General features: G+C 44.1%; 1 protein-coding gene across 1 annotated transcript in view; it reads right to left on the minus strand.

Annotated features, from left to right (window-relative positions):
• The window catches only part of LOC146344932 (histone deacetylase 9-like), a 284,959-nt gene that overhangs the window by 163,960 nt on the left and 93,355 nt on the right, over positions 1-27,644 (minus strand). The gene's annotated exons all lie outside the window — the stretch shown is intronic.

A 27,644-nucleotide genomic window follows, 5' to 3' on the forward strand; every position in this document is an offset into this window, starting at 1 on the left:
AAAATATCTAGAGGGCACCAGCTTGGGGAAGCCTGCTCTTTGAGCAGACTGAAAAACAGTAGGAATTAAAGAAGCCACCCAGAATCATTCTTTTCAACAAATCTATCCCAGAACCCACGTCATACAGCTAACAGTCCTACACTTAGGGCCTTTCTGCACCATCAGTGTAAATAACTTTTGTACGCTAACCACATTTTAGATCATTCAGTAAACTTGCAAGTCTCCTTTCTCTTACAATTTCACATCTCATTCCTTGTTACTCTTGCATCACCTAGCCATTCATTCCTTCCCCTCCTTCTCTTGTCTTCCCCATTGCCACATGGCTGGCCCAAGACATTTTGCTGCCTGAGGTGAAGGGCAACATGGTAGACCTCCTGAGTGTATGGGGGGGGGGGTTCCATTCTTCCTACTCCACCATCTGACATGGGCACCTCACCCTGCTTCACGGGAGGGCCGGCCCTGCATCTTCCACTGCAACTGAGGGCTGCAGCCTAGCTTAGGGGTTACACATCTCTGTCTTCTAGGACAGGGTATGGGTGGGAGGCTCACGAGGAACAGCCAAGGGGGATGCCTCTACTCTCTCCAGAATCTGTCGCCTGTGGTGGTTGCCTCATTCTGCCTCATGGTAGGGCTGGCCTTCCACTGGCAACATTAAATTGCCAGCTTTGGGGGGTAAGGGCCAGCCCTTTTTGTTAATCTAATTCTGTAAAGCAGAATGTACATTGATCACCATCAACTTCCTGATTTCTGTAGAGAAATCATCCAGAATGATATGTGATATTAGATGGAAAATGGGTGGGGGAATCATAATGAACAATTAATAGACAGTGTAATCTGATATGTATCTACTAAGAAGTAAGTCCCTTTGAATTCAATGGGACTTTCTCCCAGGTAAGTTTATGTAGGATTTCAGCCCAAATTACCGTTTATGTCAAATGGGCCGAAGCAAAATAATCAAACCTAGAATTTATCCAAGTTCAAGAAAGCACGTGGAGATAGAGGCAGAGGGGGGCATTGTAGTGGGGCTTCATAGGTGGGGAAGTCACTCACCTTCCACTGCATGGGTTGTTTGGCCCTGAGTTACACCTTTCTCAAAACAGAGAATCTTTGTAGTTTTGGTTCTGAATCAGGACCTATTTCCATGGAAACAAGTCCATGTTGACATTTCTTTTCTTCTAAATTAATGTTATTTTACCCCATTGGGAAACTCCCAAATATAAAATCAGTTTACTGACTGGTATATGAGAGAGTCTATTTTGTAAAATTACTTTCAACATTAGCCAAAGAGAGGCAAGTTCGGTGGGCAAAAAATATTGTTTAGGCTGAAGGATTTCCTCCTAAAACACATACATTGAAATTTTGCCATTGAAATATTTGAGTTATCACAGTTCACCAATCATAGCTGAAACCATTTCTAAAAGTATCTTTGAAAGCTCTTTTGTCTGCCTACCTTTTAATCTTTTTGTAATGATTTCATAACCTTTTTGGGATGGTCTTTCCTGTTACTCAATACTTTGACTGGAAAGAATGTTAAAGTTGTGTCATAGATTGATTCCTTAGAACTCATTCCTTCTAAGAAGAATCAATGTTTGTGGCTGTCATTTTCTTCTCTAAAAGGCAAAGCACAACAGTGAAGAAGCTGAAAACAATGACATGGAAATTTCCTTCCACTTACAAAGGAATCTCTCTGATCTAAGGCAGGAAGATGTTGATGTTATAGATGGCAGCAGCATCCACGATGGTTGGCCCGTCTGATTCTCAGTAGAGCTGTGAACATCTCACTGAAACTATGACACATTTTTCCCGCAGACAAAAACATCCAATCGGTGCATTCTTTTCAAAAAATATCAATTTTAAAGGGCCAGTAGGACTTCACACACTAGCCAAGAGCAGACCACAGACAATACTTCGTGTGCCAATAAAACTTATGTGCTAAATTCTTCAGGCCAATCATAAAGAAATACAATGGTGGTTCCAGACTCTAATGTTTGGGGAATGAAGTGCAGAACTCAAAGGCATGATCTCAGAAGTCCTGTCTCTGTGTTATTCTCATAAATGGGATAATTTGACTCAGTTTTATATGTATCCTTCTAGTTATAACTAAGATCAGCAAGTACATTATGAGTAAAAATTAATATTATTAAACTGAAAGGGTTGGATCCAAGATGTTTCTTCCTTTGACAGAAAGGTTCTGCTCACAGAAGGTGCCTCTGCTTGATTTGGAGGATCCCACGTCTTTGCCAGCACCACAACTCACACCATTCAGCAGAATCCCCTGACCATCTGTGTAGCATTTTTAGGCGTCTGGAGGGGCTGCTGTGGAGAGGATGGTGCGGGGATGTCCACTTCCATCAGCCCAGTTGCACATATGGATGTCAGAGAAATCTGTCTGGGGGTTGGAGTTTGATGGGTTTTCCTAGATTTTCCCAAAATGCCCCCACTGTGGCACCTGACTCAATCTGCAGTGACTCAGTCCAGTTTGTAGATTTTCTGGGCATTTTGCACATTTTTCACAACAGGTTCTGCAATTTGAGCAAATTTCCAAGCAATCTGCAGCAATTACAGCTGAATTCATGCAAATTCAACTGGACTTCGTGCAAACTACTTGGAAATTTGCTCAAATTACAGAATCTCCAGGGAAAAATGTGCAAAAAAATTCCCAGAGTTCAGGGAAGAGCCCGCAGTTTGGTTCACAAATGCAAATGGAACTATATATGCCAAGCCCATGGAACAACGTCGAGTCAAAAAACAACCAGATTTCCCAGTGACAGACATCCCTAATTGTGCACGCTTACATCTGGACCTAATCCGATAAAGAGAGAGATTGTGCAGACTTCTACCACAGATTGCGTTCAGGTCCACATTCCAGGAGGTGCAAACTAGGTAAATTCTGGCAAAAAATGAACTGAAACTGATTTGTCATATATCCTTAGCCACGGGATCAGGTGAATTATTAATGGCTGGTTCTCTTTAGTAAATGTGGAACACATGTAAGAGTATGTGTAACCTTGTTAAAGGGCTACTGAAATTTAGTGTGGTGAGAGCAAGGGCAAGGAAGAGTGCTAGCTGCTCTGGTTTAGTTCTGCATAAGGAGGGCCGCAGAACGACTGAACGACTGAGCAACAACAACAAGGAGGGCCGCAGGGACTAACCCCACTCCTAACACCAACATACCCGGCAGCCATACCCTCTGCTGTCTGCATGTTTGGCAAGCACAGTTGCCAAATCAGGTTCCCCCCTTCACATGGAGATCTATGTGCATAATTGGTACATGCATATACACTACCTTCAAACTGGCTAAACATGGGACACGGCCACCTGGTCTGTCAGCAATGAGAGATGGATCTAGCCCACGCAGCCACACTCACATGTGTTTTCAATACATGGGATTAGATCCAGATTTATGCTTAAAGTAGGCCCATTGAAATCAATGGGAATTTACATTAATCATGATAAACTGAGCTGAAAGAAGCAGAATTTGAGTTTACCATTTTTAGATTCTAAGAAAAATATTAGTATTAATTTATGGTTTTTGTCAAGGGAATTTATTTATTTCATTTCCATACCGCCCAATAGCCAAAGGTCTCTGGGCGGTTCACAAAAATTAAAACCAAAGAGCACACAATAAAACAATACAAAATATTTGTTGTTGTTGTTGTTGTTCAGTCGTTCAGTCGTGTCCGACTCTTCGTGACCCCATGGACCATAGCACGCCAGGCCTTCCTGTCCTGCGCTCTTTCCCGGAGCGTGCTCAAGTTCATATTCATTGCATCCGTGATGCTATCTAGCCATCTCATCCTCTGCTGTCCCCTTCTCCTTTTGCCTTCAGTCTTTCCCAGCATCAGGGTCTTTTCCAGGGAGTTTTCTCTTCGCATTAGGTGGCCAAAATATTGGAGCTTCAGCTTCAGTATCTGTCCTTCCAATGAGCACTCAGGGTTGATTTCCTTTAGGATGGACTGATTTGACCTCCTTGCAGTCCAGGGGACTCGTAAGAGTCTTCTCCAGCACCACAGCTCGAAAGCATCCATTCTTCGGTGCTCAGCCTTCCTTATAGTCCAGCTCTCACAGCCATACATTACTACTGGGAAAACCATAGCTTTGATTAGACGGACCTTTGTCGGCAAGGTGATGTCTCTGCTTCTTACTATGCTGTCTAGGTTTGCCATAGCTTTCCTCCCAAGGAGCAAGCGTCTTTTAATTTCATGGCTACAGTCACCATCTGCGGTGATCTTGGAGCCCAAGAAAGTAAAATCTGTCACTGCTTCCATTTCTTCCCCTTCTATATGCCAGGAAGTGATAGGGCCAGATGACATGATCTTAGTTTTTTTAATGTTGAGTTTCAAACCAGCTTTTGCACTCTCCTCTTTCACCCTCAACAAGAGGCTCTTGAGATCCTCTTCGCTTTCTGCCATTAGGGTGGTATCGTCTGCATATCGAAGGTTGTTGATAATTCTCCCGGCAATCTTAATTCCGACCTCTGATTCATCCAACCCGGCATTTCTCATGATGTACTCTGCATATAAGTTAAATAAGCAGGGTGACAATATGCAGCCTTGTCGTACTCCTTTCCCAATTTTGAACCAATCGGTTGTTCCATCTCTGGTTCTTACTGTTGCTTCTTGACCCTCATACAGGTTTCTCAGGAGACAGGTAAGGTGGTCTGGTACTCCCATCACTTTAAGAATTTGCCACAGTTTGTTGTGATCCACACAATCAAAGGCTTTAGCGTAGTCAATGAAGCAGAAATAGACGTTTTTCTGGAATTCTCTTGCTTTCTCCATGATCCAGCGAATGTTGGCGATTTGATCTCTAGTTCCTCTGCCTCTTCTAAACCCAGCTTGTACTTCCGGTAGTTCTCGGTTCGCATACTGCTGAAGCCTAGCTTGTAGGATTTTGAGCATCACCTTGCTGGCATGTGAAATGAGCGCAATTGTGCGGTAGTTTGAACACTCTTTGGCGTTGCCCTTCTTTGGAATTGGAATGTAAACTGACCTTTTCCAGTCTTGTGGCCACTGTTGAGTGTTCCAGATTTGTTGGCATATTGAATGCAGCACTTTAACAGCATCATCTTTTAGGATTTTAAATAGCTCGGCTGGAATACTGTCATCTCCACTAGCTTTGTTGTTACTAATGCTTCCTAAGGCCCACTTGACTTCACTCTCTAGGATGTCCGGCTCAAGTTCAGTGACCACACTATCATGGCTATCAGGGACATTCAGATCTTTCCTGTATAGTTCTTCTGTGTATTCTTGCCACCTCTTCTTAATCTCATCTGCTTCTGTTAGGTCCCTGCCTTCTTTGTCCTTTATCATGCCCGTCTTTGCACAAAACGTTCCCTTGAGATCTCCAATTTTCTTGAAGAGATCTCTAGTCTTTCCCATTCTGTTGTTTTCCTCGATTTCTTTGCATTGTTCATTTAAGAAGGCCTTCTTGTCTCTCCTTGCTATTCTCTGGAACTCTGCATTCAGTTGGGTATATCTTCCCCTTTCTCCCTTGCTTTTCGCTTCCCTTCTTTCGTGAGCTACTTGTAAAGCCTCATCAGACAGCCACTTGGCTTTCTTGCATTTCTTTTTCTTTGGGACGGATTTCGTTGCTGCCTCCTGAACAATGTTACGGACCTCCGTCCATAGTTCCTCAGGCACTCTGTCTATCAGGTCTAATCCCTGAAATCTATTCCTCACCTCTACTGTATATTCATCAGGGATATAAAACATTAAAACCACAGTAAACAATACAACTAGAATAAAACCTAGCAGCAGTGCAGGGATTTAAAATACAGATTTAAAACAGCAAAGCTAAAAGTCTAAAGAGCTAAAATGCTGAAATGCCTGGGAAAATAAAAAGGTCTTCACCTGGCACTGGAAAGAATACAATGTAGGTGCCAGGCGAACCTCACTAGGGAGCTCATTCCAGAGCTGGGGTGCCACAGCAGAAAAAGCCCTCCTCCTAGTAGCCACCCGCCTCACTTCCTTTGGCAGGGGCTCACGGAGAAGGGCCTCTGAAGATGATCTTAAGGTCCAGGCAGGCAGATATGGGAGGAGGCGATCCTTCAGATAACCTGGCCCCAAGCCGTTAAGGGCTTTGAATGTTAATACCAGCATGCTGAATCAGGCCCAGAAATGGACTGGCAGCCAGTGCAGCTGGAAAAGTACTGGCATAATATGAGCTCGTTGGCCAGTCCCTGTTAACAGCCTTTCTGCCCTATTTTGGACCAGCTGAAGTTTCCGAACCATTTTCAAAGGCAGCCCCATGTATAACTCATTGCAGTAATCCAGACGAGAAGTTATCAGAGCATGGATAACTGTAGCTAGGCTATCTCTGTCCAGATAAGGGCGTAGTTGGTATACCAGCCTAAGCTGATAAAAAGTGCTCCATGCCACTGAGTTCACCTGTGCCTCAAGTGACAGTTCTGGATCCAACAGTACCCCCAAACTACAAACGTGATCCTTTAGGTGGAGTGCAACCCCCTCCAGAACAGGTTGAATATCACCTAGCTGGGCAGACGAACCACCCACTAACAGTACCTTCATCTTGTCTGGATTAAGCTTCAGTTTATTGGCCCTCATCCAGTCCATTACCGTGCCCAGGCACTGATTCAGAACAGCTACTGCCTCACCTGGTTTTGATGAGAAAGAGAGGTAGAGCTGGGTGTCATCGGCATATTGATGGCACCTCAGCCCACACCTCCGGATAACCTCCCCCAGTGGTTTCATGTAGATGTTAAAAAGCATGGGGGATAAAACAGAGCCCTGTGGAACCCCATGGCACAATTGCCATGGCACAGAGCAATAATCCCCCAGCACCACCTTCTGGAGTTGGCCATCCAAGTAGGAGCAGAACCACTGCAGTGCAGTGCTTCCAACTCCCAACCCAGACAACCTATCCAGAAGGATACCATGGTCGATGGTATTGAAAGCTGCTGAGAGGTCCAGGGGAATCAACAAGGTCACACTCCCCCTGTCCCTCTCCCAGCGGAGGTCATCCCACAGGGCGACCAAGGCAGTTTCCATTCCAAAACCAGGCCAGAAGCCGGATTGAAATGGATCTAGATAATCCGTTTCATTCAACAGTGCCTGGAGCTGTCCTGCAACCTCCTATTCAAGCACCTTGCCCAAGAAGGGGATGTTGGCCACTGGCCTATAATTGTTAACATCCTCCGGGTCCATGTTAGGTTTTTTCAGGAGTGGTCTGATTACTGCCTCTTTTAAAGAGTCCAGCACCACTCCTTCTCTCAAGGAGGAATTTACAACCTCCTGGACCCAGCTGAACAACCCCTCCTTATTTGATTTAATAAATCTTGAAGAGCAAGGGTCAATCAGACTTGGCCAAGCACCTTGTCCGCATGCTCAGGCCTCAATAACTGAAACGCATCCAATAGAACTGGATTCAACATTTGTACAGCAAGGACTGCTAAGCAAGAGATTATGGACTCTCAGTGACATAACAAAAGGAAAATAGCAGAATTTGAACTAATAGCCAAAGCATCATCATCAATAATAACAACAATAATAAAGATGACAACGATAATAACTATAATAATACAACCATGCATGGTGTTTTACAGAATAACAATGGACCAAAGGAGTTTACAATCCCAAACTCTACAATTTAAAACTCTTCAGAGTATCAGGAGGAATGGAGAAAGATGGAAATCAAGATAAACAGGGCAAGAATATATGTTTACCTCATTTACATATAGTTAGGGTTAGATTCAGTAGGGCTAGATTCAACTGTATTAGGCCTACCAAACTTCTCATTTATTCATTCTGGCAAGGACTCATCTGACTGCATCCATCTTGGTAAAACCCCATAGCTCTTAAATGAGTCTTTAGCTCACTTTCAGAGAGATACATTCGGTAGCCCCTTTTCTTGATAAATATTGCAGTAATATTAGATGGTAATACTGAGCAAACTTTAAGTCATAAGAGGCTGTTACTCAGTTGCATGTTAATAGGGGTTATTTTAAGCTATAAATAATTCAACGAAGGGTTGGCTCCAGGATGTACCTTCTGCAAGAGGAAGGGCTCGACTTGTGGAAGCTCCCTCAGCCCAGTTTTGGGGGATCCACCCTCCCCTACAGCTTACCCCATTCAGCAGGGTCTCCTGACTCTTTGTGTAGCATTTTCAGAGGGCTGGAGCAGCTGCAGTGGGAAGGAGGGGTGGGGAAGCCCACTTCCATCAGAGCAGTTGATCTAACATAAATCTGGATACAACTTTTATTATTATTATTATTATTATTATTATTATTATTATTATTATTATTTTCTGCAACAGCATCTCCTGCAGCATTGGAAGTCACTGTGGAAGCTCCCCAGAAGATCTGGATTCAGTTTGTTGAGCACCTGTCAGAACATTGGGGTTTGGAAACCCCACTATATGCATAGGGATGGCCATGTACCCCTGTGGGTCAGGGCTAGTATTTTTTGCTTCTGCAGTAATCTCAGGATCAGGCTGTTAATGATGGAAAAGGAAAGGATAAGGCCACAGAAAGAAGCTCTCAAGAAGGCACTGCAGTAAATTAATCTCTTTCCGCTCTTGAATTCATTCAGTATTAGCAGAGAGAATAATGAAGTGCTGAAAAACCAAATGTAGTGCAATCTAGTAAAGTAATAATTTCAAAGCAAATAGGACTCCTTTTTCCATACATATATTGAACTCGCAAAGAGTATTTTTGTGCATATGATAAAGTAGATCAAAGAAAAGTATTTTTGGTTTCCTGACTACAGTGAACATGAAAGGACAAAAGGGGATAATGGGAGAACCTCTCACCAAACAAATGGTAGCTAATGTGGCTTAAAGGAAAAATAGCTAATAAAAGCAGAACTGGGCCCAGCACACGTCTTTATTTATTTGACTTTCCGTGTGAAGACTTGCACATACTTGTTAACAAGGTCAAAGCTAGCATTAAGAAGAGCCCTCTCTGTGGCACATCTTGCTTCTAGTTGTGGCTTTGTTGCTTTGAAACAGAACTGTTCTGATTTAGGTCATATGGATGCTATTTCATAGTAAGAGCAAGGATGAAAGAAAGCACTAGGGGATAACCATGAAATCAAAGGGGGAGTTGGGGAAAGTAAATTTCAAAACCAAATATGAAATAAAATCTAATAGGATATTGCATGCATGCTTAACAATTGGGAAGGAATTGTCTTTTTTTCTTTTCTTTTTCCTATTGTATATATACCTAGTAAAGTAAAGCAACAACACATAAATCTATAATCAAGATTAAACCAGGCACCAATTCATTGTAAATTAAATACTTGTCTACCTTCAAAGGCCTAAATCCAATTTACTGTTAGTGAAAGAAATTGCTGTACCAGAGGAGCTCTGCTGCCTTTTCCCACTGCACAAGCAGTTACGTATGCACTAGTGCAAGCAGTAGCAGTCCAGACTGTGAAACCAAGATCTGGCAGTGGTTGTGCAAGAAGTTGTGCAAGTGGAACATTAATTAGATTCTTCCCTTGAGCATAATTCGGAACGTGGTTTCCTCTAGCGCAACATGATTTGTGTTAGTGGAATGACACTGTTGGACACCACCCAATAGAAGAACAAAATAAAAAAAATACAACCTGAAATCATGTATGCATTGCAGAGTATTCATTGTTAGGGCAACTAATACCTAGGGTGGCCATTTATGCATCACCCGAAAGGAGGAAACGCATTATCAAAAAAAGAGAATGCAGATTTGCATAACATTTGAATATGTCCCTCCTCCTCCTCCTCTTCCTCCTCCTCCTCCTCCTTCTTCACACAATGCCTTACCAAGTTGTGTTTTATTTTAATACACTGGTATATGTAATGATTGTCCCTCCCCTAGCTGCAATTTAGAGGGATGGTTGGGGGAGAAGAAACAGATATAAAAGCAATGTTTTTTGGAAAGGGGAGCATTAAAGTGATCATGTTGATCCCCAGAAAAGAGGGACAGACTATGCGTTAAAGGGATTATTTGGATAACAACCTAAAAGGAAGTCTCCACCAGTTGAGGCCCAACTGAATAAGCGCCTTTTTGCATGCACTCACCAGATTGCAACCCATCATTCTTATCCAGTGATGTGCTGTGAATATGGAGGATCCAATCCAGGCAAAGAGCTCCCCTGGTTGCCAACACAGCTCTATCAACTTCAGTGAAGAGGACCACTTGTCCATATCAAAACCCCTTCAGCACTTTCAAAGAGCTTCTCCCTTGATTGAGCTGGGGAGATCAAACATATAGAACTCCAGTTTGGACAATGGAGGCCACGCAGGACCTTGGATCAGGTCAGAAATGCCTGCCATTCAAAACCCTGTCTGCTCGCATGGCTCCTTTTGATAGCTAAGGTAGATACAGCACAGCTCATACATGCATGGCCAATGGGTTTTTAGGGCTGGTGGGGCCATGTCTTCATTCTGTCATCTTATAGGAATCAACTGCACACTGTCCTATGCACCTTTGAGGTTTCTCCAGCAGCGGAAGTTAATAGAGCAGCTAATGTGTGTGTGTGTGTGTGTGTTGGAGGGGCAGGGGGTGCCAAACTCTGAAAGTAACGATATTAGAACTAAAACACTACCATTGTTGTTGGTAAGATATTGTACAATAATCTACTTTATAAAAGTAGTTAGATGTAATCTTCCTCCACTACAGGCACTCTCACAGGATCTCCTGTGTTTTCACAGAACACCTTGCATTTACTCATATTACACCTAAAGATATCATGCCAGATATAAGAGAGCCATTCCTTTGGGGTGTCAATCCTGTGCACTCACTGTAAGGGTTTCCTCTCTAATTTCCACTTCAAAGAGGCATTAATAATCCATTCTATTTATAATGCATCTTCACTTCGATATGTTTTTACTCCAAGGTAAGTAATTAGCCCTTTGTTAGTATCCCCACTAAATAAAAGGGCTTCCTTCACAAGTCACGGACAAACAAAATGTTTTGAAAAGGAATCATTTCTTTCTTTCTTTTTTTAAAAAGTAGAAATTTGACTTCTGTGTTGTTAGGAATGTCCACACATAGCCCAGTGAAATTCAACACTGGTAAATGATCTGACTACCTCAAAGTGAAGTTTTTGCCTTCCTACAGTGGCCTTTCACCCTGCCCTTTCCTCCAATCTGAGGAGAGCTGATGTTGATGGAACATATAATGGCTCCTTTCCTGTGTAGTAAAGTCAGCAATAAAGCTTAGTAATTAAGGTGACCGGGGAGGCCCGGCCCAGCAGGCCAGTGGTGTGGCGAACACTTTTAGAACTTCAAACAATATCAAAGTCATTGAGAAATGGGCCTAGTTCAGGACTGGTTTGAATTAAGCCCCACTTCCACACGCACTTTTCAAATCCAAGCTCAAACAAGAAAGCCAAGGCCTTCTGGATTTCATTAGAGCCAATTATCTTATCTGTTTCATCTCAGGCCTGACCCTAAGGCTGGCAAACAGCTATTCAGTGCATTTGGTTGTTTGAGAAAGCCTCCAGCCAGCCAATGGCCTAAGGTACTGATAATTAAAACATTGTTGCCCCCTGTCTCTTGTGATTAAATATTTTCAAGCTTTTGTAAATAATTTTTCCATTCTTTGCCCCAAGCCTCAAAGGTCCAATACATGCAGCAATTTACTTGGCTTGTCAGAAAATACTGCTGGAAATAAGGCTGTAACAGAAACAGAAAGAGAGAAAAATCTTAGATTTGTCCTAACTTCTGAATGTGACATTCAGTAAACTATCAGAACATGTATATCATTTTGGATGTAATGGTTTATTTCTGTGTGAAATTATGGATTTTCTAACAGGTCTTACGTACTGTAGAGGATCATCATTGTGTCCAGAAATTTCAACATACCATATGAGCTGCAGCAGTGATTCTAACATATATGTATTTTAACGTTATGCCATTGGAGGGTGGGCCACAGGAGCAAGTATGACTTGGCAATAACTGAAATTCAAGTAGGAAAAGAAAGGAAGGGAAGCACCATGAGGACTAGAAGCCATGAAGGGTGGGAAGGGAAAGCCTCAGATGACACACACAACTGAGATATTTATTTAGAAATATAGTATTATGCCTGGTGTGTTTCAGCATTTTCACTTTCTTCAAGTGACAAAGACACATTGTTTCACTTGTCGGGAACCACATACGTATTTTGTACGAACTACCACAATAACTGGAACAAAGTTCTTTGACCTCAAGTATTGATTGATGGATTGATTGATTGGGTTTTCTATGCTGCCTTTCTGGAACCAACCAAGGCAGCTTACAAAAAGTTCAAAACACAAAAACCATACTCAAATAAAAACATAGTAAAACGTTAAAAACAATATTAAAAGCCACCTCAACAATTTAAAAAGCCAAGTTAAAAAGGTATCTCTTGACCCCTGTCCTGAACACAGAGAGACTGGGGACCAGTTGTTGCAACTCCACAGGGAGTGTGTTTCAGTGTCTCAAGCAACACATGAGAAAGGCTTTTGCAGTGCAGCTGACACAAATGAGCCTATGCAAGCGAGGGTGTCTTCAAAACAACCTCTCCTGCTTATTGTAATAATCAAGAAGGTTCATACAAAGATAAACAGTCCCTCATCATTTGAGGGCACCAACTGAGTTTTGCCGTCCTTTTTTTTTTGCTTCAAGAACTGAAGTTGTCAATTCCATTTCATGCTGCAGTGCAAAACAGTGCCACCTATTCATGTAATATCCTATATACTAATAGTGAACTCATGTTCTGAGTGTGGACAGCCAAACTGGCATCATCCATGCATAAGAGGGAGGTATCAGCAGACTTGCGGGAATCCCAATGTACAAAAGAATGGGGAGGGGGAGGCAGTGAGGATTATGCACGTTTAGTGGGCATGGCTGGTTGGTTAGACGAATGAACAGGAGCACTCCACACTGCAACATTTTGTTGCAGGTGCCACTTGTCATGCTTCTATAAAGAAAGAAGAGGGATGTGCTGAAAAAGGTGAAAATATCTATGCAAATGTTGCACCAATAACGTATCCATTTTAATGTTAGGAGTAGATAACTAAATAAATATTATTAAATGTATTTATGAAATACATTTGATAAATGTGGTTCATAAATACATTTATCAATGCTTCACAACCCACTGACTACCAAAAGGGCTAGATTTCTTCAATGTACATGGGAAGTTCCCATCAATTCCAGTTGGGCGTGTACTACCAAAATTCTCTGGATACTGTTCTCCTAATTTCTAGCTCTCCTTGAATACTTTCCTATACATTTCAAATATACTTAAAACTAGTGATAAAACATGTGTATAGAAAAGCACATGATTTTGGCCTCCTCAGGTCCTTTTGCTACATATTTCCCACCCTGTAGTTTCTTCAAGGCTTATACTTTAGTCTTTCATGCTTTCCACTTTGTGTTGTTTCCGCAGAACCGTCCGCCGGCTCCGCCAGCAGCCGGACATCCGGCCGCTGGGTAGCAGGGACGCAAATGGCGGCTGCCGTAGCCGCCGCCGTTTGCATCCCTGTATTCAACCGTGATAGGCTACATAAATATTTGCGTAGCCTATCACGTCTGGGTTAAAAAAAACCCCGCGTACGCCAATGGCGGCGGCTACAGCGGCCGCCATTTGCGTTCCTTATTTTTTGCCGTTTTAGTCTATGTAAATATTTACGTAGACTATTATGGCAAAAATAAAGGGGAACACAAATAGCATAGTGGGCGCTATTTGCGTTCCTTTTTGATTCGCCGTTTTAGCCTACATAAATATTTACATAGAGTAAAACGGTGAAAAATAAGGAATGCACATGGCGGCCACCATGGCCACCGCCATTTGCGTATGCGTTTTGTTTTGTTTTTTTACCCAGAAGTGATAGGCTACGTAAGTCTTTACGTAGCCTATCATGCTTAAATACAGGGATGCAAACGGCGGCTATGGCAGCCGCCATTTGCGTCCCTGCTGCCCAGCGGCCGGATGTCTGGCTGTGGGCGGAGCCGGCTGGCGGCTCCACGGAATCCCTGCAGAGCGGAGCCAGCCGGGCAGGACTCTGGGGGGAGGGACGGAGTGCCTCCCCCCCGACGAGGATTCCAGGGGGAGGGACGGAGCACCTCCCCCCCCACTGCAAAGCAGATCCGTGAAATGGTAAGTGACTTTCATACATCCCTATGGGGTGTATGCAACCTGAACTTTTAGACGCGAGACGCAGACGCAGGCACAAGCGAGAGATCACAGGGGCCGAGCTTCGGCGCTCATCCCGATTGGCTCAAGATCAACAGCTGCACCCAGAAGCATCACGGGAGAGGGGGAGATCTTCCCCTCCCACCCCTTAAGTTCAGAGGATTGCTGTCAAGGGCTCCTTGGAGGCCTCTCTCAGTCTAATCCAGTAGCCAAGTCCAGACACAGACAATGGATTCTTTTCAAAGCTTTATTCCTCTTTTACAACTTAACAACTCTACTGTTAGCAACTAGATATGAGCAGCAGAGTACCTATGCCCTACGTTGGAACAGTTGGTCCCCGTTTGAAAGGGAATTACTGGCAGACCCCTGAACTTAAGGACTAGGGAGAGTCCCTCCCCTTTTCCCTTGGATCCTCTGGGCGCAGCCGTTGTTTGAGCACCAACCGGGCACTACGCCTCCTTTCTGCGCCCTCCATTTGGCGCTGCTCTCTGCGTCGGCATCGCGCGTCCATCAAGTCTGCTTCCCGCGCTCTGTCACTCCCAGGACTGCTATCTAAGCTAGGAATGCTGGTGGGAGGAATCTCCGTCAGCTGTTGGCCCTGGGAAAGAGGAGCGCGCTCCTCTCCCAGGAGTGACTGCTCTTCCTCAGAATCAGAACTACTCTGGGATTCTATGGGCTCAGTGTCCACCCTGACAATTGCCGCCCTTTTCCCAAACGGAGATCAACTGACATCCTAACCCTTAGAACACCAAGATGGCTGTTCCTTTGTAGTTTCTCTGAGTCTCAAGCAATTAGCATCTGTATGCCTCATTAGGATAAATGGAATTAAAGCCTTGGAAAGCAGCCCGTTTGTCTGAGTGTTGATTTTGGCTATTGGAGTATTCAGAAGGCAACAGGGGAACCTTGACAGCTGCTCTGTGAAGAAGGAACGTCTCAGGGCTCACAACATGAGGTGGAGGCAGAACATATAACTCTGCCCTCAGTTTCACTGAATTCAGCACAATCAGTCAATAGGGTCACAGGCAACAAGTGTAGAACGTGGTCTTTACAGCACTGAACTGAATGTGATTGTCTGCACACACCAGTCCTACTCATGTTCAACTAGAAATTGTGACGAAGGGAATCTCCACATACTAAGATAATTACATACATAGCAAGAAGCTATCTCACAAGTTTCATAGGAAGATATACTTAATACACGTGCTGATGTATGCTTAGACTTTGTAACAGGCAAGATTATAAATAAATAATTATCAGAGAAGGTCCTTTTTCAAAGACTGGAAACAGTATGGTCTATCGAATATTGTACAATTAATTGCAGAGTTAAACCCTGATTTCAAATCCCTGATTATCAGAAATAGAGGGAATGATATTGCATACGCCTGTTAACTATTCATTTTTCCAGTAATTATTTGGAAAACATGACTCTGACTCTTCTATGCCTTTGGAGTATAATACTTGCTGGGCAGCTGAAGCTGAAGAAGAAAAAGAGCCCAGGAAGCATACACCCAACAGAAAGAGACAGCTGGTCTGTGGCTTTGTTAGGGCTGGACTCGGGGGCACGGGTCCAGGGCCCTGCATCCTTCCCCTGCAAACTACAGCCAGAGGTGACAGTGCCATCAGATGATGGGTGACAGCAACAGCAGCAGCAAATAGGTGCAGTGTCAGCACCCAGCATGGGCAGCTGTGTACTAAGGCTGACATCTGTTACCACACATCCTTTTTCCTTTCCTAACATTTACTCAAGAAGGCACATTGCACAGCAAAGTGTCTGTTGCTGTCGCTCAGGCTTGTGGGGCCCAGAGACACTTTGGGAAATGAAGATGACAGATGTGCCTGGAGCCTCAGCATCAGCAGTGCTGCAGTGGTACAAGTAGGGCTGGACCTTGGGGCCAAGATCCAGGGCCTCACAGCCCTAGGGACCCCAAAGGACTACCCAGAGAGCAGCAGGTGATGAGGGTGTCAGGGCAGCAGAAGCAAACCCAATTTTTATTCCCGTATTCATGGTGGTGCTATGATTTAAGTGAGTTTGAAATGCAAAACTGCACATGCTCAGAGAATTATTTCTTTTTTTAATCATGCTTGGCAAGCAGTTTAGTTATCATTGTTTTAATTAGGGATGTTGGAGAAATCTGCAACCAAATCACATAAGTTTGGATTTCTATGAATCCGACCTGCAGATTCCACAGCAGACCAGCTTTTTCCCAGTTGCACAGATTCTGTGGGCTTGTGGACCAGTTTTTTTACATTCTGGAATTTTATGGAAATTTAGCCATAGAATAATATGTAAAAAAAAAATTAAAAACAGCCAAAACTGAGCATTTCCCATAGGCTAAACCATCAAAATGCACATTTTGGGGGGATTTGCACATTGGGGGAATTTGCGCAAGTGCAAGGTTGCGCAAATGCGAATTTGCACAAATTGGGGAAATTGGGAAAAATCCGATTCTGCCACTGAGTGGATAACAGAACAAAAGGGATCTGACAATCCATGAATGCAGATGGAACAGATTTTACAAAATCTGTATATCCCTGATACATCAAAAATGTCAAAGCAGTTATAAAGCATGGAATGGTGATGATGGTGCATGGAGGTGGAGAAGAGAAGGTGTGTGCTTCACAATGGAAGTAAGACATCTAATACACATGGCCATCTAAAAGAGGGCCCCAGAAGACCATGAACTCCAGGATCTAAAATGACCAAGCTACATCACTGGTTTCCTGTGCAGCCACCCACTTGATTAAATGTTGAACAAGAAAAAAATGGGAGAAATGGGAATGGATTGCTTCCCACCACCCGGTAAGCTGGGGAGAGGAGGAGAGTGGCACAAGGAGGGCACCAGGTGATGGGGAGAGGGTGATGAAACTTTGAGGATAAAGCACGGCAGCAGCAGTGAAGTAGCTTGAGCAGTGCATGGGGTGGGGGTTATTGCCCTCTTCAAATCTGGCAGAGCCACTGCACTTTGTATGGACTCCTGGAAAGTACCACCCTTACATATGTATTGACAGAAACACATTTATAGAGCTGCATCCACACTTCAGCTTTACAAAAAAGTTGAACAAAGAAAATAAATAGAGGTGGCTCATTAACTACATAATGTAGATATTTAAAGGAAGCATGTCCCTAAAAGGCTCTTGTTTATGCTCTGTTAGAAATGACCCTTCTATCTAATTCTGGATAATGGGATCTTCATAAAAAATACCCACCAAAGGAAATCAGTTAAACAATACATATAAAGCACCAGGGTGCAATGTTGTAATGCTGTTAGTTTTAGACCTGTCGCAGCAAAGACCATGTGTTTATTTTACAGGGTGAAATGTAGTTTTCAAAAGCTATTATTATACAGAGATACAATTTTAAATTAGAACTGAGCAACCAACTGTTATTGGGTACAACATTGGTACTCAACGGCAGAACATCTGTTTCTGTACATCCTTCTCAACAGCCCAGGTCCAGATGGTTGGGGTTTGGGCCTGATTCTGTGCAGTAGGGATAAGAATGTCCCCAAACACATCATTCTGTAAGCCCCCAACAGTCATGGTTGTGTGTCAGGTTGAGCCAGCCAGGGCATTGGCTCATTCCTCCTAGCTCACCTGGAAACAACGCTGGCCAGTTACAGCTTGCAGAAGCTTATGAAATCACATGTGTGTGGAGACTTGTGTAAAAGGAGAGGTGAAAATACCCACAAACCTGGGGAACTTTCAGTACTCTTTACATGATTTTCTTTTCCTTTTTCAGAGTTGTTGCAGATTATTTTTCTCAGCTATCGACCATAGAGCATTTTTAAAATCATCTGCAGGTTTGTAATATTTGATTTTACCATCTTCATAAGGATTAGGAACACTTATCATAAAGTCAGATATTTTTATTTATTTATTTTTGACCTAGGGGCTAGGAGTTGAAACAGATGGTTTGTAACTTGATTCACATGAGGTATGAGGCACATGTCCTGTTTATGAACGTCTCTTTTGCCCGCCCCCTATGCGGCCATGTCAGTAAAAGAAATTGTGCATCCGAAAGAAAGTTGAGTCACACTAATTAATTTCTGTAATGAAAAGGTTTCGTTCTGGAGCTCCAGTGGATTAAATGAGCTTCATCTGTTGTTTTAAAGAGCTAGTTTCAGGGGAGTAGCAAAGGGAGTTGAAGGTGTTTTGGTGAGAAGAAGTTGGAGTTCCCAAATAAAAAAGAAAAGAAAAAGGGCTTGTGTGTCACAAAATAAAAGCAGGGTTGCTGGTTTAGTTTTATTGTAAACTTTGAAGTATAACAAGCCATTCAGAAGACCTTGAGGTGTTGCAATCCGGATAAAACTCTTCTCTCCCCACCCCTTTTTCCATTCCTCCCTCCAAACAAAAATATCTTTAGTCCCTTGGACATTGACATAAAAAGATGTCAAAAATTAAGGCACGTGTGCAATAGTGCATAACAACTCATTCTGCCAAAATATTCCAAGAGATCAGTTCTTGCTCAGCAGAATTAAATAAAACAATAATTATTGTGGAAGTGCCACATAAATCCTTGGGCTTTTCTGGGGCAATTTATTTCATAAGGGTCCCCTTTCAGAGTTTCTCACCATTTCCTATAAAGCAGCTGGCACTTTTCATGGCTGCAGACAAGCTGCAAGAGTAGACTGTCCTCCGAAGGGAAAAATGCAAGAGATAATTTTTCAGTGGTGCGCCTAACATTTCTTGCTGCATAGCACAACGTAACGCCAACTCTTGGGGCAAGTAATGTTTTAAAAAATAAGAAATGGTGACATTACAAAACCTCTTTCAAGTAAATCACAGATATAACGGGGATGATGTGTAAGGCAAGTGAGCCCATGGATTGTGCATTTATCTCCTCATCACTTTTCCACCCTGATTACACCATATGAGAACAAACTTGGAAACAAGGACAAGCTTGGAGAGAATGTGATGATTGTGGAGCTCTGGGAAATGTATTCTGGCAATCCCCAAGTTCTGTTCATTTTCAAACACAGTATGCGGCTCTCATACAGGTTTTTTTTTTTCCAGTCAATGCTTTTTGGCTTGCTATTGTCACTTGTGCCATTGAAGACACCAAGCTATGATGCTTGATAAAGAGAATCTTTAAAATATCCCTCGTTTAAGTTTTGTACAGCATTTCTTCTCTACCTGTAGAACTCGTTTTTTTTTTATGAGGGCTGGCTCAAGATATTTTGCTGCCTGAGTTGAAGGACAAAATAGCTTCTTTCCCCATTCCATATAAAGAAGCTGACCAGAGTGGTAGTTGAATTTTACTTCAACACTGACAAAGGCACAGCAGCTTCCACTACATCTGAGGGCAGCAGGCTAGTTTAGGGGGTATAGGGCAGTCTGCACAGCACAAACAGCTCAGTTCTCCAGCAGCTTATCACCATTTCCTGCCCCACAGCATCTGCCGCCTGAGGTTCGTGCCTCAGTCTGCCTAATGGTAGGGCTGGTCCTTTCCTTTACTAGGACGATTGCTTTAAAATATTGTCCTCTTTCTCATCGAGCAGGGAGCCAGTGTGGGCCTATGATTTGGACTTGGCCCAATTCTATAGGTTACACAGAAATATGTGTAACAGTAGCTCAACTGGCCCTTTGAATGTGGAAAAGCTGCTTCCTATGGAAGTGACCAGTTACAGAGGGCCACTTCAGCTTTTCACTGCCTGCTGTCACTTTTCCCTTATAGGATATTAAATTTAGAGAAACTACATGTGACGTATATATAGTTTTGGCCTGAGACCCTTGGGATTCAAATCCTGCTCCTGCCATGAAGCTAAGCTAGAGCCTAGAGACCCAAAAGGGTAGAAGCAGGAGCCATGCATCCTCAGCAACAGGCCCCAGCCAGGAGGAATGCAGGAAGTCAGGAATTTCTATACTTCAGTGGCTACGCACCTGATTTGTATGCATAAGTTACAGGTTTGATCCTTGGCATCTTCATTCAAAATGAATATCAGGCAGCAGGGCTGGGAAGCAGTGTCTGCTTGTAAGTTCAGAGAGCCACTAATAGTCAGTGCAGACAGGACTGGGCTAAATGGGCCAGTCCTCTGATTCAGTATAAGGCAGCTTTCCCTAACCTGGCATCAAGGGTAGGCATGATTGGGCATCTGCCAAGGGCCCACACCCTAGCAGGAGTCCACTGACAAAAGCCCCTTGGAGGACCCCTCTTCACCACTGCAACCTGCTTGTCCATCTGCCTCTCACTCTGACCCAGACAACAGTGGTTGTGAAGAGAAGGGGCAGCAGATATCACTGTCTAATTGCTCACTGGTCCTCTGCCTATCAAGCAAGCAGTGATGAGACAGAGGAGGAGGGGCAAGAGTAACTGGTGAAATGGCAGTGAGAAGATAGACTCACTGAGACAGGGGGCTGATTGCGGGGGTCTTGCCCTTGGACCTCAAAAACCTGGAACCGGCACTGCTGATGCCCTCCAGGTATTTTGGACCAACTCTCAGCATTGCTGACCATTGGCCATGCTGGCTGGGGCTGAAGTCCAGAATATCTGGAGGGCACCAGGTTGCAGAAGGCTGGTATAAAGTAACTTCATGTGTTAATGGAGAAAGTCCTTGTATGCACAACAGCCAGCAGGTCTAGCAGCCAGGCAGGAGAGAACCTATCCAATCAGGGAAAACCAAAGGACTGCCTGAAAAGCCATTCTAGGCCACTCAGGGCAGCAGAGCACAGATCCAAAGCTTCCCTAGCTACAGTAGTAGTCCTCAACAGCCAAACACTTCTCTGGCATGACCCTGAGAAAATCAAATCCCCATGATCTAGCTGTACTCCCACATCTGCAAAATGGGAATAACAGCCGCAAGCCTTGTCAGATGGACTGCAAGACATGCTGCTCATTTTAAAAGTGCTAGGAGTAGCTGTGCTAAAATTGCTAAATAAGTCAACCACCACTGGGGTGGAATGGAGTGGACTGTATAAAATTAACATAGGAGCAGCCAAATGTAGATAGTTGGCTTCCCATTTTGAATGCAGAATGAAAGATCGGTAATGGGCAGTTTGAAACAAGGTGGTATATAAAACCTATGAAGAAGGATTTATTATTGAATTGTAACTCTGCTCACCCTGTGCTAGTGAAAAGGCAGGTGGTAAAGAACATGATTCAGAAAGCTGTCTAAAATTAATTACGCTGAGGAATCAACACAAAAGGCAGTAAAACTGGCAGAGGCTAGTGGTTACTGGTTACCAGTTCCAGCTGTTAGGAATGTGAAGTATACCAGAGGACTGCCTGTTTTGAAAATTCCATTTGTGACTGACAGATTTGCATGGGAAGCCCAAAAGATCCGTGATCGCCGTAACATCAAGGCTAATGTTGTTTGTACTGCTCCGATAACACTGAAACAACATCTTGTGAAGTCTCTGCTATACGGCAACAAATGCTGGACATGGGAATGCCCGATCTGTGTGTTATGGTAAGGGGGAGTGTACAGTTAAGGGTGCTATCTATAAACTTGAGTGTTTTGGATGTAACTCCTTTTACATTGGTGAAACGGGAAGACCTCTTCTAAAAAGATATAAGGAGCACTTGGCAGATATCCAGCATAATGAAACACGTGTTAGACCTTTTTCCCTTCATATAAGGGAGAAAAATGCTGGCAGAGCAGCTTTAGTGAAGAACTGTGTGCTAGAAGTTGAATGGAGCCTCCAAAGGAGAAAGATTAAGGAGGCATTGTTTATTGATCAGCTGAAACCTGATGTCAATGTAAAGGATAAGATGAAACAAGCCATGACGCTTACTAATGTGGCATGATTGGTTGTTGAATATAGGTGCTGATTGTTGGGGCTTCTCCACACTGAGGCTTTTTATCCCTTGATTTTACTGGGGCTTCTGCTTCTGGATTCTTTATGGGATTACGATCAAACATCGTAATCTGCTCCCCTTCCCTTGTCCCCCTTTTCCCCTTTATCTGTGAGTCCTATATTTTTCATTATACAACCACTAGATGGCACTGTTGTTATAGCACCATTTCCTCTTTTCAGTTTTCACAGAGAAATTCAGACTGACTGAAAGCAGATCTCTTTGTTACCTCATTATTTCCATTTCAAATTAAGCCGTGGAAATGCTTCGAAAGCATGAGAGGGGCTCCGGAGGTTGATGACGTCATGTAAAGGACCCACAAATGTCAGTGAGTAACCAATCTCAACTGCAGGATAAAAGCTCCATGTGGAGAAGCCCTTAATCCCATTTTCCCTCATTGAGGTTTGGTCTGTTCCTGATGGGTGCTGGCTCAGCTTATAAATAGTATTGTAGCATACTCTTATTTGTAACTGATACTGGTGTTGTACACTGAAACGTTTTACATTTTAAACTCTGTTTTCTTATGTTAGTGTATGTATGTATGTGTATACATATACATATACATACATATTTAACTCTATGAAATTTAGAATTTTTAAATTTATAAAATTTATAAACTGGATGCACCACTGGTGGTCATTGGTTTTGTTTTGAAGTGCCAAAACATGTGCATTGGGTTGTCTGCATATCGATTTAGTCCAAATAAGTCAGACAGTTCTATCCTTTAAAGCAGCCTAAAAATCATTTAAAATAAAATAACAATAACAATAGTAATAAGATGAAAAGCACAATCCAGCAAAACCATTTTAACTACCATGCCATGAACAGCTTGAAACAAAACACAAAACAAAACCTCTTGGAAAGGGGTTGGCTTATTTGCTGCAAGATAGAAGCCTTAAAGACAAGTACAAAATGAGGAATAATCTTGGCTCCTGAGCTTCTAAATAGCCCTTAGGAAACTCCTGCTGGAGCCTTCACTTATGAGCTCCCTGCTGACTGTGAACTAGTGGGTCTGGATCTTTTATCTCACACAGCAGAAGGTTGTGGTTGTAAAACCTGCAGTCAGCTTCAGTTCCCTCCACTGGCAACCTACTCAAGGGTATTTTGTTACATATACAAGAAAATGGGCTCTTTTGGAGGCCTATACAAGGGTGACACAATTCTGGGGGGGGGGGTCACAAAACAAAACATGGTATGCTTTACATGGCAAAACATGCATGCCTAATCTGAAGCTCCAAATGCACATAGAGCTCCAATGTTGGGCAAAAAGGCACTGTGCCATTCACTTAAATGTTAAGAGATGTCACCATCAGGCCATGTGATGATGCTGAGAGATGTTGAGGATAGATTTTCATCTATCCCGAACTGCTCTTCAGGATGACAGTGCAAATGAAACTACCCCAATTGAGAAAAGCAATTATTGCTTAAGATTGACAACCAGCTATTATTGCAATAGTCGGAGCTCAGTAAAACTGCATTCTGGTAGGTAACAAGGACTAGAATCTGAAAAGCCAGTGATTAGGGATGGCGGAGAATTCCGCCACAGATTCCAGTGATTCTGGAATTCTTTAGAATCCGGCCCCCCGGAATCCATGGCGGAACGGCCTCCTGCCCCCCCCCCGTGGAATTCCCCCAGGACGGCACTTACCTGGGGAGGATTCGGCAGTGGCAGCGGCAGATTCAACGGTGGCGGCGGCTCCGGCAGCAGCTGGCCTCCTGGCCAGCTGCAGCAGGGCTGCCGCCGCTGCCATTGCCATCCTTGGACCGTGATAGGCTACGTAAGAATTTATTTAAATATTTACGTAGGCCAGAACAGCGAAAAATAAAGGAACACAAATAGCGTCCACTATGCTATTTGTGTTCCCCTTTTTTTTCACCATTTTATCTTGCATAAATATTTACGTAAGATAAGTCGGCGAAAAATAGGGAACGCAAATGGCAGCCGCCGTACCCACCGCCATTTGCATACACTGCGTGTTTTTGTTTTTGTTTTTTGACAATAGCCGTGATAGGCTATCACGCTGCTATCATGGCTGTCTACCTGGATGCAAATGGTGGCCGCTATGGTGGCCGCCATTTGCGTCCGTACCAGGCCATCCGCGGCCGGAAATCCGGCTGTGGATGGCCCTGGCTGGCTGCTCCGCGGCCTGGCTGTGGAGTGGAGCCGGCCGTCGAGGATTCCGGGGGGGGAGGACCGGATTGCCTCCCCCCCATCGAGGATTCCGCGGGGAGGGATGGAGCAAAGGTAAGTGAGTTTCGTACATCCCTACCAGTGATTGTCAGAGACAGAATTATTACTTTTTTGCAGCTGATTCCACACCAAATCCACCAAGGCTCCATTCATGTCCCATCAGATTCCCCCAGGGTTTGCCCATGACCTATCAGATCTTGCTTCTGATGCCCCTGACCTAGCAGCTTTATCCATGAACTGCCAGACTGTGCTCAACTCTGGCAGTGACCATTCAAGTACCCTTGCTTGTGTACTTGTTAGCAAGATCATCTGTGCTTGCCTTGACCTAGGGATGGACGAAAGTCCCTTACCTTATCCCGCAGCTTGCTTCGCGGTGGGGGGGAGGTGCTCCATCCCTCCCCCCGAAATTCTGGGTGGGGTGGGAGGTGTCCCATCCCTCCCTGCTGAAATTCTGGCTGGGGGGGAGGCGCCCCGTCCCTCCGGCCGCGAATCTCATCTCCTGCCGGGATGCAAATGGCGGCGGCCGTAGCCGCCGCCTTTTGCGTCCTTGCAGTCAGCCGTGATAGGCTACATAAATCCTTACGTAGCCTATCACGGCTGACTTTGGGGGGGAAAAAAAAGCACGTACGCAAATGGCGGCGCCCATGGGCGCCGCCATTTGCGTTCCTTATTTGGGCACGTGTAGTCTACGTAAACAATTAAGTAGACTATGGCGAAAATAAGGGCAATGCTATTTGCGTTGCTGTTATGTTCCCCGTAGTCTACGTAAATGTTTACGTAGACTACACGTGCCCAAATAAGAAACACAAATGGCGGCGCCCATGGGCGCCGCAATTTGCATATGCGCTTTTTTTTTTCCCCCAAAGTCAGCCGTGATAGGCTATGTAAGGATTTACGTAGCCTATCACGGTGTTTTTTGAAAATCTAGCCGTGATAGGCTATGTAAATCTTTACGTAGCCTATCACGTTTGTTGTTGTTGTTGTTTTACTGGGAAATGGCGGCAGCGGCAGCCGGTCAGAAGACCGGCTGCTGCCGCCGCCGAACCGCTGCCGGGAGCCGCCAGTGCCAGGGACATTCGCCAAAGGTAAGTCCCATTCTGGGGGTGGCGGACCGTTTCTCCACCAATTTCGGGGGGCCGAATGCGTTGGCATTCGGCCTCCCAGAGATTCATGGAGAAATTCTCTGCCATCCCTACCTTGACCTTGCAAGCCACCTCTACTGCTGCCACCTTCCCACTCTGTTTTGGGTCCAGTAAAGGGAAAGCAGTTGCAGCCAACACTCCTGGGGATGGGACTGGAACTATCAGATAAGGATTCCCTTGTGGGAAAATTGCATTTCCAACAAGCGAGAAGGCTCTACAAGGCCCTTGCACTGAGTGCTCACAAAAGCACGACCCTTTTTTCAGGACCATCTGTGGGATACTTGTGCATCCCTGTGACCCATAATATTATGCCACCAAGCTCCTTCTCTGAACTGCCAAGTCCCACATTGCCTCCATTTTTGATGCACAAGGTCCCTCTCTGGCTTATCCTGGTTCCACTACCTTGTCCCACCTTTGAGCACCAAAATTTTCAAGTCTCATTGTTATTTGGCTTGGAAAGAAGTAAAGAACATTTATTTCTTTACTCCTTTAAAATGGATAAAGTTCTCATCGTCTTTGGTTGAGGGAGCTTGAGGCAAGAGCCATCTCTTGCATTCATTTTGTTTTGTTTCTTTTGTGCATTTAAAGGGTTTAAATTAGGGATGGATGAAGCCCACTAAAGGAATTCCATTGGTAATTCTGTTTTCCTGCCTCCCCCAGACAGATTTATATGGAAAATCCATTGCCCAAAGCAAAATTCCATTTGGGTCTCCATCCTTCGCTGCTTTTTCAATTGTTCTTTCTAATTCTGTCCCACAGATATTTTTCAGCACATGCATTTTTGCTCACAGTTACATTGGGGCTGTTCTGACATAACTCTAAACCCATGACATAGCATTGCAAGAAAGAGCAGGCATGAGTCCAGGCTTGTGCACTTCATCCACTCCTTCCTCCCTTGAGCATTAGCACCTCAAGCTAGATACCCATTAATGAGAATGTTTACATGTTTATGCAGCTTTAAGGCTACAAACCCCGTGTCACAGTGGGGCTATTCAGGCTTAGGAATGGGTGACAAATCATTGGGTGACATTACCCAGTTTGCACCTCCTGGAAACTGAATACAGACCTGAATTTGTAGTTGGAAATCTGTAGATTTCTGAGTTTGTGATATGTTTCGCAAAACAAAAATGCATTAGACAACATGTAAGGATGTCAGAGAATTCCACCATGGATCTTGGTGAGGCCGAATGCACTGGCAGTGCATTCGGCCTCATGAAGATCCATGGTGGAATTCTCTGACATCCCTACATGTTGTCGAATGCATTTTTGTTTTGTGAAACGTATCACACAAGCTCAGAAATCTACAGATTACCATAACCACCGCCATTTGCACTGGCATTCAGCCCCCTGAAATCCATGGCAGAACGAAGCCCCACCCCACCCCCCACCCTGTGAAATGGGCCCGGAACACAGCACCTACCTGCTGTCGTCCGCGCTGACTTGTGAATGGCGGCCGCGTATGCGGCCGCCATTCGCTTCTTCCATATAGAAGCCATGATAGGCTATGTAAGTATTTATGTAGCCTATCATGGCTTAACTAAGGGAACGCAAATGGCGGCGGTTACGGCGGCCGCCATTTGCATTCCCTTTTTTTGCCGTTTTAGCCTATGTAAATATTTACGTAGGCTATTACGGCAAAAAAAGGGGGGGAACGCAAATGGCGTAGTGGCTACAATTTGCGTTCCCTTTTTTTTTTTTGCCATAATAGTCTACATAAATATTTACATAGGCTAAAACGGCAACAACAAAAAAAGGAACGCAAATGGCAGCCGCCGTAGCCACCGCCATTTGCGTTCCCTTAGTTAAGCCATGATAGGCTACGTAAATATTTACGTAGCCTATCACGGCAAAATACAGGGGCGCAAATGGCGGCGGCTATGGCGGTCACCATTTGAGTCCCTGCAGGCTGCCCAGCGGCCAGATGTCCGGCTGCAGGCGGTCCTGGCCAGTGGCTCTGCGGAATCTCTGCAGAGCGGAGTCGGCTGGAGAGAATTTCAGGGGGAGGGACGGAGCGCCTCCCCCCCCACCGCGAATGTCACCCTTCTAAAAGGTAAGTGACTTTCATACATCCCTAACAACATGCACACATTTGAAAAATGTGCAAGAAAAAATGTGTACATTTCTAAAATGTGCACAAACATGCTTTAGTCAATGGGTGCATGTATACAAAATTGCTTATATTTGAAAAATGCACCCAAAATTGCACAAATTTTGAAAAACACATATGAATTTCTGTGTGGGGAAAGAACGCTTTCATGGATCTGGGACAGAACGAGACTAGTGGTGGAAAATAGAGAACCTGAATGAGATCAAGTTTGACAGGTTCCCACATCCCAATGCAGATGTGGTTTTCACCAAATCCTTCATACATTTAGATTAAAAAAATTGATCTCATATCAGTAAGTTTTGAGCATCTAC

This window comes from Heloderma suspectum, chromosome 5 (assembly GCF_057233095.1).
Source record: "Heloderma suspectum isolate Gila_16-S chromosome 5, 16-S_ref, whole genome shotgun sequence".
Classification (NCBI taxonomy): domain Eukaryota; kingdom Metazoa; phylum Chordata; class Lepidosauria; order Squamata; family Helodermatidae; genus Heloderma; species Heloderma suspectum.